The 11,169-nt window shown below is 43.6% G+C and overlaps 1 pseudogene; it reads left to right on the top strand.

Moving 5' to 3' along the window:
• Positions 1 to 661: 661 nt before the first annotated feature.
• On the top strand, positions 662 to 10,440 carry LOC149210527 (serine/arginine-rich splicing factor RS40 pseudogene; annotated as a pseudogene).
• The last annotated feature ends 729 nt before the right edge of the window (positions 10,441 to 11,169 follow it).

Below are 11,169 nucleotides of genomic sequence, written 5' to 3'. Positions count from 1 at the left end.
TTAAATAACATAACTTTCTGTGAGTCTGTTGATAAAGGTCGTGGATCTCATCGTGGTGAAAGCCCTGTGGACCTGTTGTGGTGTGGACCGATTGTGCACATTCGTGGTGGCCATGAGTGGTTGATGGATCGGGCATCTGGGCACTGTTAATTTTTTGTGACGTGGTTGCTTCTCAAAAGGGTTTGGCGACTAGTGAGGTTCTGGATCTGAGGGAGCAGGCTACCGAGACCTCCTTTGACTGTCGTTGCGCATAGGACCTTTTTTGTTTCGAGCCATGGCATCTCGCTATGCGTCCAGCGTCGAAGGGCTCCCGATCCACTTTGATGTGTTGAACCTGTGTGCTAATTGCCCGACCTCTTGATATCTCTGCCAGGGCTAATTGGCACAGTTTTTCTGGGCGGGGCTATTTCTGGCCAATGATATCTATAATCCCTAAAGAAGCCCGGGAGAAGAAGAGAGATAGCGGGTTCGAATCCCAGGAGCCAACGTCTCCCAAGGCTTCTTGCATTGAGCAAGTGAAGTTGAAGAAGCAAATGTACTTCAGGCGGTGCAGTCTCACCTCTCTCTATTTCGCGTAGCGATTTATCATATGGAGTGATCAATTTTGCAAATCAATATAGTGATGGGAACACTCTTTGAATATATCAGGCACTTAGTGAAGATGAAGCCTTTGTACTGTGGAAACATAGAGTACGTTGTTTGGCAGATAGAGATTGAACAATTGTTTGGGAGATACGGAAGAGTCGACAGGGTTGATATGAAATCAAGTTATACTTTCATCTACATGGAAGATGAGCGTGATGCAGAGGATGCAATCCAAGGGCTTGAAAACACAGAATTTAGCAGACAAAGACGGAGGCTAACTGTAGAGTGGACAAAGCATGTTGACCGAGGTCTGATACAAGTTCGAAGCCAACGAAGACATTATTTGTGATAAACTTTGACCCAGACAATACTAGAGTCAGGGACATTGAAAGGCATTTTGGGCCCTATGGTAATCTGTTGTACATAAGAATTAGAAGGAATTTTGCATTTGTCTGGTATGAATTCAAAGAAGAAGCAACTAAAGCTCTGGATTCCACCCATATGAGCAAAATGTTAGATAGGGTGATCACAGTTGACTATGCTCAACGTGAGGATAGTGATTGTTACACAGTAATTTGTCACCGTTTGTCACCGTCCCTATTACCCCTCTCTTGTACCTTGGAGGACTCATTCCGGGACTTGTGAAAAGTGACAAGACTTGAAACCACTTGCATTATTCCCCTCTAAATATGAGCTTTACATGCCCTGAAGACATCTCCTGTAGCTTCCCCATAAAAATAGCCCTTTTTGCATTAGCACGGGTTCACTGTGTACTTCCTGCGCCAATGGGGGAAAACCTCTAAAGAGGGCGCGCCAGTTGGCGCTCTGTCCCAGAGTTGCAATCGCGCCAACCTACTTGGGCAAAGTTTTTAACAAATCAACTTCCGAAAGTTCTCTCCAACTCATTCACCAACTGAAGTTATGTTAGGTGAGGATGGTTTGGCTTCGAATCTCCTTGAATGGGAAGTAGTTTGCCACCCTTCCATGGAAGTTTCCAAGTGATAAAGCCAAATCCATGATTAATGTGATTGACCTTATCTCTTCCTACTCCATCTATAAAAGCTTGTCTCCATGCCTTGAGCAAGCTAGTGGTAGTGGTAATGCTGATGTTGTAAGGAAGATATCAAGAGATCAAGAAGAGTTGCAAGAGCTTTCCTTGTGTCCATAAGGCTTAACCTAAGTGAGGAGATCTTGTCAGCAAAGAGAGAGAGGCTTGTCCCTCATCCCTCCAAGATTTGCAAGAATTGTGTAGCTGAGCACCCAGCCAAAGGAGGACTTGACGTCAGAACATTTGGTTGTATTCTCCTTTGTTGATTATTAATAATAGATGACTATCATTATGGTTCCACTCTCATTGCATTTGTGATGGTTAATGCGAGTTATGTCCTTTCTGACTGATGTATAATTGCATTTGTTAGATTTCACGCTTGTGTTTGTGTTGCTCTTTGTGTGTGCAGGTGTCCATTCACGAAGATCATGGAGGATTGTGACCGGCCAAAGCAAAGGAGCGAGGACGACATCTCTTCTTCAAATATTAGCGTTGGAATCCAAGTAGGTCTTCCTTACCTACTCTTTATTTGCAATTAGGAACTTGCGTGGTAGCATTGATTGATTGTTGCTAGACCCGTTCTGGGCTAGTAGGGATCGCCTCTATCCATAGAGGGGATTTACCTCTCCAACAATTTGGCGACTCCGCTGGGGAGCAGCTTGTTGTTTGATTTGTAAACTTTGGACGGAGCCTGAAGTATGGCCAGATAGCCTTTGAAACACTATTGCTTTGCATTAGTGGAGTAGATCAAAGCCACTTCAGTCCATCTCCGGTTTGGTTTACGAACCGAACGACTTGGAGTCTTGTCTTGCCTTTTTCTCTTTCTCTTGTTTGTTTGCTTGGATAGCTTTCTGGATCGAGTTTCTTGCTGTCTCTTGCTTCCTGGCTTACCTAGATACTGTAAACCAAGCTTTGGGTCATCTGTTTTTCTTTTTGATTGGGCAAACTTTATTAGCGCGACTTTTCCTCTGACAGTCATGCCAGTTGGTGCATGTTGCTAACTGACAACCCGCGCCAATCCCTTTATAGCGTGAGTTACAACCTGACAGTCGCGCCAGGCCTGTTAACCTTTCCAGTACGCTTGTTTGCCTGCTTGGATTTGTATCTTGCCACATCTTTTGCAGTTGCTAGACTGTGGTTGATCCCTGTTTGACTGGTTTTTAACCCCCGTCCTCCAGGTGTTTGCTTTTCTCTATTGATTTCACACCCTAGCCCTAGGGCATCTAGTGGCCGTGTGTGTCAAGCCTTCCGTAGGAGTCTTGGGTTTCTTGATTATCCAGCCAACTTTGTGATTTCTTTTTACACTTGCTCAACGATTGTTGAAGTGTTTTGGTTGATTTCCAAGTGACTTGCTTCCTTCTTGCTTGGATTTCGTTTTGCCTTGTTGAGCTTAGATCACATAGCTCGTACAAGCCTTTGTTTTTCTTTTGATTTGGAGAACTGTTTTGGTTTCTTGGGAACCTTGTTGTATTTTTCATTGTGTGATTTTATTTCTCTTTACTCGGTGTTACTGTCTCTCAAAATTCATTTTAAGTGAATTGTGCCATTGGAAAAGAAATCGAACTAATATCTTTTGCATTCAATAGTTAATGGGAAAAAGAGCTTTTCATTGATTTGTATTCTCAAAAGAAAAAGTTTCGTTTACTTGCCGTTAGCTGCATTAGATTGTTTGATTGATTGTGCTCATTTTGTTTTATTGAAAATTCTTAACCCTCTCGTAGTTAGAATTCATCGAACGAAATGGTATTCTTTGGCATATAGTTTGCATCTAGGCAATTGTGAGAGATCATACGGTAGGACCTGAAACCGAAACTTAATTCAAGATCAACCATAAAATAAACTGAATAAACCTAAAAACACATTAGAACTTAACACAAACATTTAGAGGTCTAGGCTAGAGACGTGTTCCGGCGTCTTTAAACATAGTCACTATTGTTTCACATTACGGTTGGGTGATTCCTCCTTCTGTGACTCGATAGTGGTCTAACACGGATTGTGCTCCCACGTACCGTCCCGTATATGGGGAGACCCCACTAGGCTTTTATCCTTGATCCATAGGAAGCTGAGTCTGCCGCCTTACAAGCCGTAACGCACTGAACACAGCATTCAGGAAGATTGACTGCAGTACGAAAAGTCCTTGGTTTTCATACGATTTCCAAGGTGTATAAGCAGTTTTACGGATTGTCTGGTAAACCCTTTGCCTAGAGTCTCCAAAGTAGTCACTTTTGGCCCTTTTCGGACTCCTTAAAAGAAAAGGTTCACTTGAGCAGTTTGTCACTTCGGGCTCCTAAAACATTCGGAGGCGACTAGAGTCACCTTTTCGTCCTTTTCTCGACTCTTAAAACATGAAAAGGTCAAGTTCAATTCCTGTGTCTTAAAATTTATTCAGCCACGTTCACATATACCCGGTTAGATCTCGTTGGCGTTAGCTTGAGTAAGTTTCCTTTTTGTTCTATATGGCAACTTTTCCAGGGTTCACCAACCCAATTTCTCCTCCTGATGGGAATCTGGGCCATTTCCCTCCTCTAGGGAATGTCAGTGCCCCTTATATGGCAACGTTGTCCCTCCCGGGGTTAACCGTTGGGTTGCCTGTGTGGTTGTTTTCAACCTCTTTGGTCCCTACTGTATCGGCTATTAGTCCATCAGTCCCTCCACCTGAACAACATCATGTTGATCCTAAGGTGGATCCCTCCCCTTCGACACCTACTTCTATGTCTTCCTCCTCTACTTCGCCTGGTGAAAGTCTCAATTCAAGTAACCAGGTGGCTAAGAAGAAGAAGAAGAAGACCAAGAAGAAGAAGTCTCCTAAGGGAGAGGTTGCAAATACACCTCTTACTCCTTCGAGTCTCCCTGAAGTCGGGCCACCTTCTACTCCTCCGCGGAAGGTTAAGTTTCCTTGTCGATTATGCAAGGAAGACCATCTTCTTCACGATTGTCTTGGCATCCCCAGGGTCCTAGAAGTATGGTCTCGCGATCCAACTCTCCCCTCATCGTCCTCTGGATCTCATGACGATGCTACCTTATCAGTTCAGAATGGTAAGGGAAAAGGGAAGGTTCGCTTCCCCTGTCGACTTTGTGAAGGTAATCATCCCCTTCACCTTTGTCCGCTCATGGATAAAGCCTCTAGTGTTTTGGAAAGTCTCTCAACTCCCTCACCCCAACTCCCCGTTGGATATCAACGTCTCTCTGCACCTGCAGATCGTCCCCCTGCTGACACAGAGATTGATCCAAATTCTTCTCTTGTCCAGGTCGCTCTTCTCGAACCCGGCTATGTCCAGCCTGTTCCAGACCAACCATTGGTTGGAAAGGGTGTCGATTCGAGTTCACCACCTGACGACCACTCTATTTCGGAAGAGCCTCATTCCCATGTTCTTCTCATCTCCTCAGATTCTCTTGAGTTCGGAAATGGCTCTCCCATCCCGACAGCTCCGGAAGATTCTGCTTCGGTTCCGTTCGAGCAGGAGGGCAATCATATGATTCCCCCTCCAAGTAGTTCAGTCGTTTCCTTCGACTGGAGTCGTTTGACTACCTCCCCCCTTCCATCCCACGTGCCTTTCTGGGTCACCGTCCATGCTTATACTACGGCGCTCCCTGGCACTGTGTTGGATGAAGGCGCCTTGGTTAGTCTTATGCCTGCCACTACTTGGCAAGCTTTGGGTTCCCCACCGCTTGTGCCTGTCGCACCGAATCTGACAGATTTTGACGGAGGAACTAGTCAACCGTTAGGGATCCTTCCAAAGTTCCCTATTACTTTGGGAGGTAAGACCGTCTATATAGACGTATCGGTTACCCAAGGTTCTTTAGACTTCAGTCTTCTCCTTGGTCGTGACTATGTGTATGCCATGGGGGCCCTTATTTCTTCACTTTTCCGTGTGATTTGCTTTCCACACGATGGAAGAATCGTGACGATAGATCAATTATCATTCGTTCGTCCACACGCCCCTCCTGCGCAACTATCATTCCCTCCTGGTTTTCATCCACCAGTTGCATCTGTCCCACCACAGATCAACTACGTGGCCACCCATCCCATGTCTGGATCCAGTGATGTCGCCGTTGTGAATAGTATCCTGGGGGCATTGGGCCCAGACTTTCGAAATGTTGTCCTCCCACCGGGAGCGGCACTCTCGGAAGCACCGACTTCCTATTCATTATGATGAAGGTCGGGCGGAGCACAGTTCCTTGTCTTGTGTCAAGCTCGTTCAAAAATGAAACAAGGAGTCCCGAGGATAGTTTTGCTCTTGTGTCGACCTCATTAAAAAATGACACAAGGTGTCGGAGCACAGTTCCTTGTCTTGTTTCAAGCTCGTTAAAAAATGAAACAAGGAGTCCCGAGGATAGTTTTGCTCTTGTGTCGACCTCGTTAAAAAACGAAACAAGGTGGCGGAGCATAGTTCGTTTTCCTATGTCAAGCTCCTTCAAAAATGAAACTAGGTCTCCGAGCATAGTTCTTGATCTTGTGTCAAGCTCGTTAAAAAATGAAACAAGGATTATGAGGATAGTTCTTTTCCTATGTCAACCTCATTCAAAAATGAAACAACCTCCTTTCCAAATCGAGTCTTTGCTTAAGATCTCATAAAATACAAGTCGAGTCTTTCATAGACCTCGAGAGTGAACCTTCATTCCATCCACTTTGTTGAATGCAATGAAGCTTAGGGGGCATGTCCCTCGATTTGCGTCATTATGCTAGGGGCATGCGCACTTATAACAAGCATAGTTTTTCGTTTCAAGCTTGTGTAAACATGAAACTGAATCCAAGCAGAGTTCTCCATGGTTCAAGCTTGTGTAAAAATGAACCCATACCTCATTTAGATCTCGTGATTGTCGTTTATCCGCTAAATTCTGTTAGATGAGCCTTGGTTGTTTCATTCCATCGCCACCATCTCTTTGGTTGATCATATACTTTCACTTGATTGTTTATCCTTTCCTGAGGAACCGCAGCAATGAGTGGTTTTATTAGCCATCCTCTTGACCATTACATGTTTTGAGGAGTTCCACCATTACCGGAACCAGTTGCTACCCTTTATATCACTCGTTCCTCCAGGACGAGTCTCCTTTAAAGCTCTTTTCTGACTCGTAAAATATGAAAAGATTGCCGAGTATTTTTCCCTTTTTGACTCGTTAAAGAGAATAAAAAATGGAGGTCTGCTTTCAACTCTTTTATGAACGTTTAAAGACGAAAATATTGCCGAGTTACTCCTCTTGACTCGTTAAACGTTAATAAGAGGCGGTCGCTTTTAAAACTCTTTTTACGACCGTATAAAAACAAAAAGATTGTCGGGCCCTTGTCATTTCCGACTCATTAACGGTTAGGAAACGACGTGATACCGATCACTTTTTTACTTTTTCAGGTCGATGTCACTACTCATGAAAAGTACTCCTCGATCGTAATGGTCGGGCGGTTCTTTCGAGCATTGTTTTATACTTTTTCGGGCTCGAGAGACACAACTTTACAAAAAAGGACCCCCCTGGAGTTTTCTTTTTCGCTGTCTTTTCAAACTCTCTAAACATGAAAAGACGCCGAGTTCTTCCTTTGTTAGACTCGTTAAACCCTGATGATATCGGATCTTCACAAGCATATGCTATCCCCATCAAGCTTGTTAAAAATAACTGGGGTACTCGCCAGAAATGGTGGGGAAATGGGACCATAATCATCGTCGTGTCGGCAATATGTCGCTCTTGAACATGGAACTTCTTTGCTTTCGTGTCTGAGTGGGGACATCTCATCTCGTTTTTCACTGGCCTCCGTGGGTTTGGGTGATCCCGTTTTGACCGCTCATCTATTCATTGCCTCGTCATCATGACCTCTGATCCGTTGATGTCAAATGCTGCCAAGTCCACTGTCGTGCTGCCGATATGTTCAAGAGAGGTTGACCTCTGCACAAGTACAACCTCCCTCTGATACCTCACGTAATTTCGATTCACCACAACATCTTTCCTCTGTCTCATGTCAATGATGTGGGAAACATTATGGCCCACCTTTGATCAAGGTCACTTCCTGTCGACTTCAGATCATTATCCGGGAAGTTGATCTAGAGACTCCCCTTTAGTGCCTTGGAGCCTGCATGCCTCAATGGTAGGTTCTTCGTGTTCGACGAGAGGTTTTCATCATTGGCCTCCGATCGAATGATTCTACGGGTGTTCGACGCCAACTCATTCATTCGCACGCCGTAGATTGTACCTATAGTACCTTGAGGGCCATTTTCATTATTGGTGGTACCTCTTGCGTCTGTTAACAGTTTTCACTATTGACTGGTAATCAGACGATGTTCATGCATGTTCGACTCCAGCTCATGTATTCACATGCTTGAACTTGTACTCTGATCAGGTCGAGATGGAGCGCAAGACCCTGGATTTTGTCTGATGGATCCAGGTTGCGATTTGTGGATTATTATGATCATTACATGACTCATTCATTGGATGGCTGCGACCATGCCTGAGTCTATTTACTGATCCTCACTGGATGGCTGCGTCCATGCCTCGGATCTAGCTTATTATGTACTCTGTTATGGATGGCTGCGCCCATACCACTTATATCATGTATCATGAGATATCAGTTGTACTTCTCCATGCAGGTTCTCCGGCGGCAGTGTTTTCAGTTACGCATGTTCTTGTAAAGCATTTCACCCCTCTCTCTCTCGGGCCTCATGCTTTAGGGGGCACCTGTTACACAGTAATTTGTCACCGTTTGTCACCGTCCCTGTTACCCCTCTCCTGTACCTTGGAGGACTCATTCCGGGACCTTTGAAAAGTGACAAGACTTGAAACCACTTGCATTATTCCCCTCTGAATATGAGCTTTACATGCCCTGAAGACATCTCCTGCAGCTTGCCCATAAAAATAGCCCTTTTTGCATTAGCGCGGGTTCACTGTGTACTTCCCGCGCCAATGGGGGAAATCCTCCAAAGAGGGCGCGCCAGTTGGCGCTCTGTCCCAGAGTCGCAATCGCGCCAACCTACTTGGGCAAAGTTTTTAACAAATCAACTTCCGAAAGTTCTCTCCAACTCATTCACCAACTGAAGCTATGTTAGGTGAGGATGGTTTGGCTTCGAATCTCCTTGAATGGGAAGTAGTTTGCCACCCTTCCATGGAAGTTTCCAAGTGATAAAGCCAAATCCATGATTAATGTGATTGATCTTATCTCTTCCTCCTTCATCTATAAAAGCTTGTCTCCATGCCTTGAGCAAGCTAGTGGTAGTGGTAATGCTGATGCTGTAAGGAAGATATCAAGAGATCAAGAAGAGTTGCAAGAGCTTTCCTTGTGTCCATAAGGCTTAACCTAAGTGAGGAGATCTTGTCACCAAAGAGAGAGAGGCTTGTCCCTCATCCCTTCAAGCTTTGCAAGACTTGTGTAGCTGAGCACCCAGCCAAAGGAGGACTTGACGTTAGAACATTTGGTTGTATTCTCCTTTTTTGATTGTTGATAATAGATGACTATCATTATGGCTCCACTCTCATTGCATTTGTGATGGGTAATCCGAGTTATGTCCTTTCTGACTGATGTATAATTGCATTTGTTAGATTTCACGCTTGTGTTTGTGTTGCTCTTTGTGTGTGAAGGTGTCCATTCACAAAGATCGTGGAAGATTGTGACCGGCCAAAGCAAAGGAGCGAGAACGACATCTCTTCTTCAAATATTAGCGTTGGAATCCAAGTAGGTCTTCCTTACCTACTCTTTATTTGCAATTAGGAACTTGCGTGGTAGCATTGATTGATTGTTGCTAGACCCGTTCTGGGCTAGTAGGGATCGCCTCTATCCGTAGAGGGGATTTACCTCTCTAACAGTGATAGAAGAGGTGGATATTCCAGTCCCATTCGAAGTGGTCGGTATGGTAGAGCCACAGATGGTTGTGATCGTGATCAGTCTACAAGTCCTATGTATCGTAGGTGTCTAGTGAGGGACAGTCGTAGGCTATTAAGAGAGATGGACCAGAGTTTCTTTCACATTTGATAAAATTTGCAGGAATAGGGATTAGAGAGATTCGGGAATCTGGATTGACCTTGAATGCGAGGAATGACAAAGTCCTTAGAGTTGGAATGGTGTTCAATGTTGCACTTGGGCTTCAAAATTTATCACACTATAGAGATAGAGAAATTAAACCTGAAGAATTTATCCTTTATTTAGTTTCTTGGAATCAATTTTAAAGTTATTGAGCCTTATTGAGCCTAGCTAACTCAATGTAGGTAAAGTTATTTTGTTAGAATTCGCGACTCTAACGAATGACAGGTTAAGCATGGAGTTCCAAGAATTTATTTGACAAAGATGCCCAAGATGTGAACTATGAAAAGATGGGATAATGGAGCAGCAACAATGTTTATGGTGGACAGCAAAATAGATTTTTGTTTGAGTTAGTGTGGTTTGTGGAATAGACTCCCTAGCATGTTATAAACAAGTCTAGTTGTTGTAATGGTCATTGTATTTATCCAAAAACTCCAAAATTTTGAAGTATGAAATGTAAGCCTTTTAAAGGTATTTGAAAGTTCGTGGTGGTCTTAAAACCACTTTGTAATGGATTGCCTTTGTGGTTGGTTGGTGGTGAGCCAGAAACCATCCATAGAGCCTTAGTGGCTACAGGATTTACCCGAAGGTGGCACATTTAAGTTCTGGATTTGCCCGGTGGTGGCATATTGAAGTTGGCAGATTTTCCTGGTGGTGGTAGATTAGACTTGCTCGGAGGTGGCACATTTAAGTTACAGATTTACCTGGTGGTGGCAAATTGGACTTGCCCAGTGGTGGCAGAACCTTAGTGGCCATAGGATTTGCCCAGTGGTGGCAGATCGAACTTGCCTGGTGGTGGAATATTGCCTGAGTGGCTAACATGTACACGGGACCTTTCTGCTCGTAGGAGCAGGTGGACTGCAATAACACCTGGCTCACGGTCTCAGATATTGGTGTGTCTGAGCATAAGAGGGTTGGTGCACTTTTCTATCTGATAGTTGCGTCGAAAGGCACAATCAACGCAACTGTTTGCGATTGTTACATGAATATTTGGCTTAGAAAGGCACTGATCTCTCTTTGTTTTTGGAAGTTATGTACATGCAATTCACCTGATGGTGGTGGATTTGAATATCATGACAAGTAGTCATTAAGGGGGGGAGTTATAAATAATTAATTCCTACTTGTCTATGGTTATAACTCTCCATTTGAGGAGTTTGTTTATACATAATAGGAATTTAGTTTCTCCTAGTTTAGTGTGTGGTTGAGAGAATCTGTCAACCACACTACTGTATGTCTAAAATAGAATTCCTATCTTGAGACTATTGCTTGTATAAATATGTGTGTAATTTCCTCATTCATAATATATAATATTTTTGAGTGTGTGCTATTTTATCTATTTATGTAGGTGTTGTTAGATCCAATTTATTGCAAATTTGGAAATAGAGATTCAAAGATCTCCAAAAAATCCCAACCAACTTACATTAATTCTAATACCATCTCTTAATGCTTACATCACAAAGAACAATAGTAAAATCCTCACGAAAAGTACCACAAAAACTTCAATAAATTAAATATATAAAAAATCCATAACCTTCATCCT

This window comes from Pinus tabuliformis, chromosome 1_2, assembly GCF_031772625.1.
Source record: "Pinus tabuliformis cultivar Carrire ecotype Pingquan chromosome 1_2, CPIR1, whole genome shotgun sequence".
NCBI lineage: Eukaryota > Viridiplantae > Streptophyta > Pinopsida > Pinales > Pinaceae > Pinus > Pinus tabuliformis.
The sequence above is the reverse complement of the archived record's forward strand: the minus strand, read 5'-3'. Positions and strand labels throughout refer to the sequence as shown.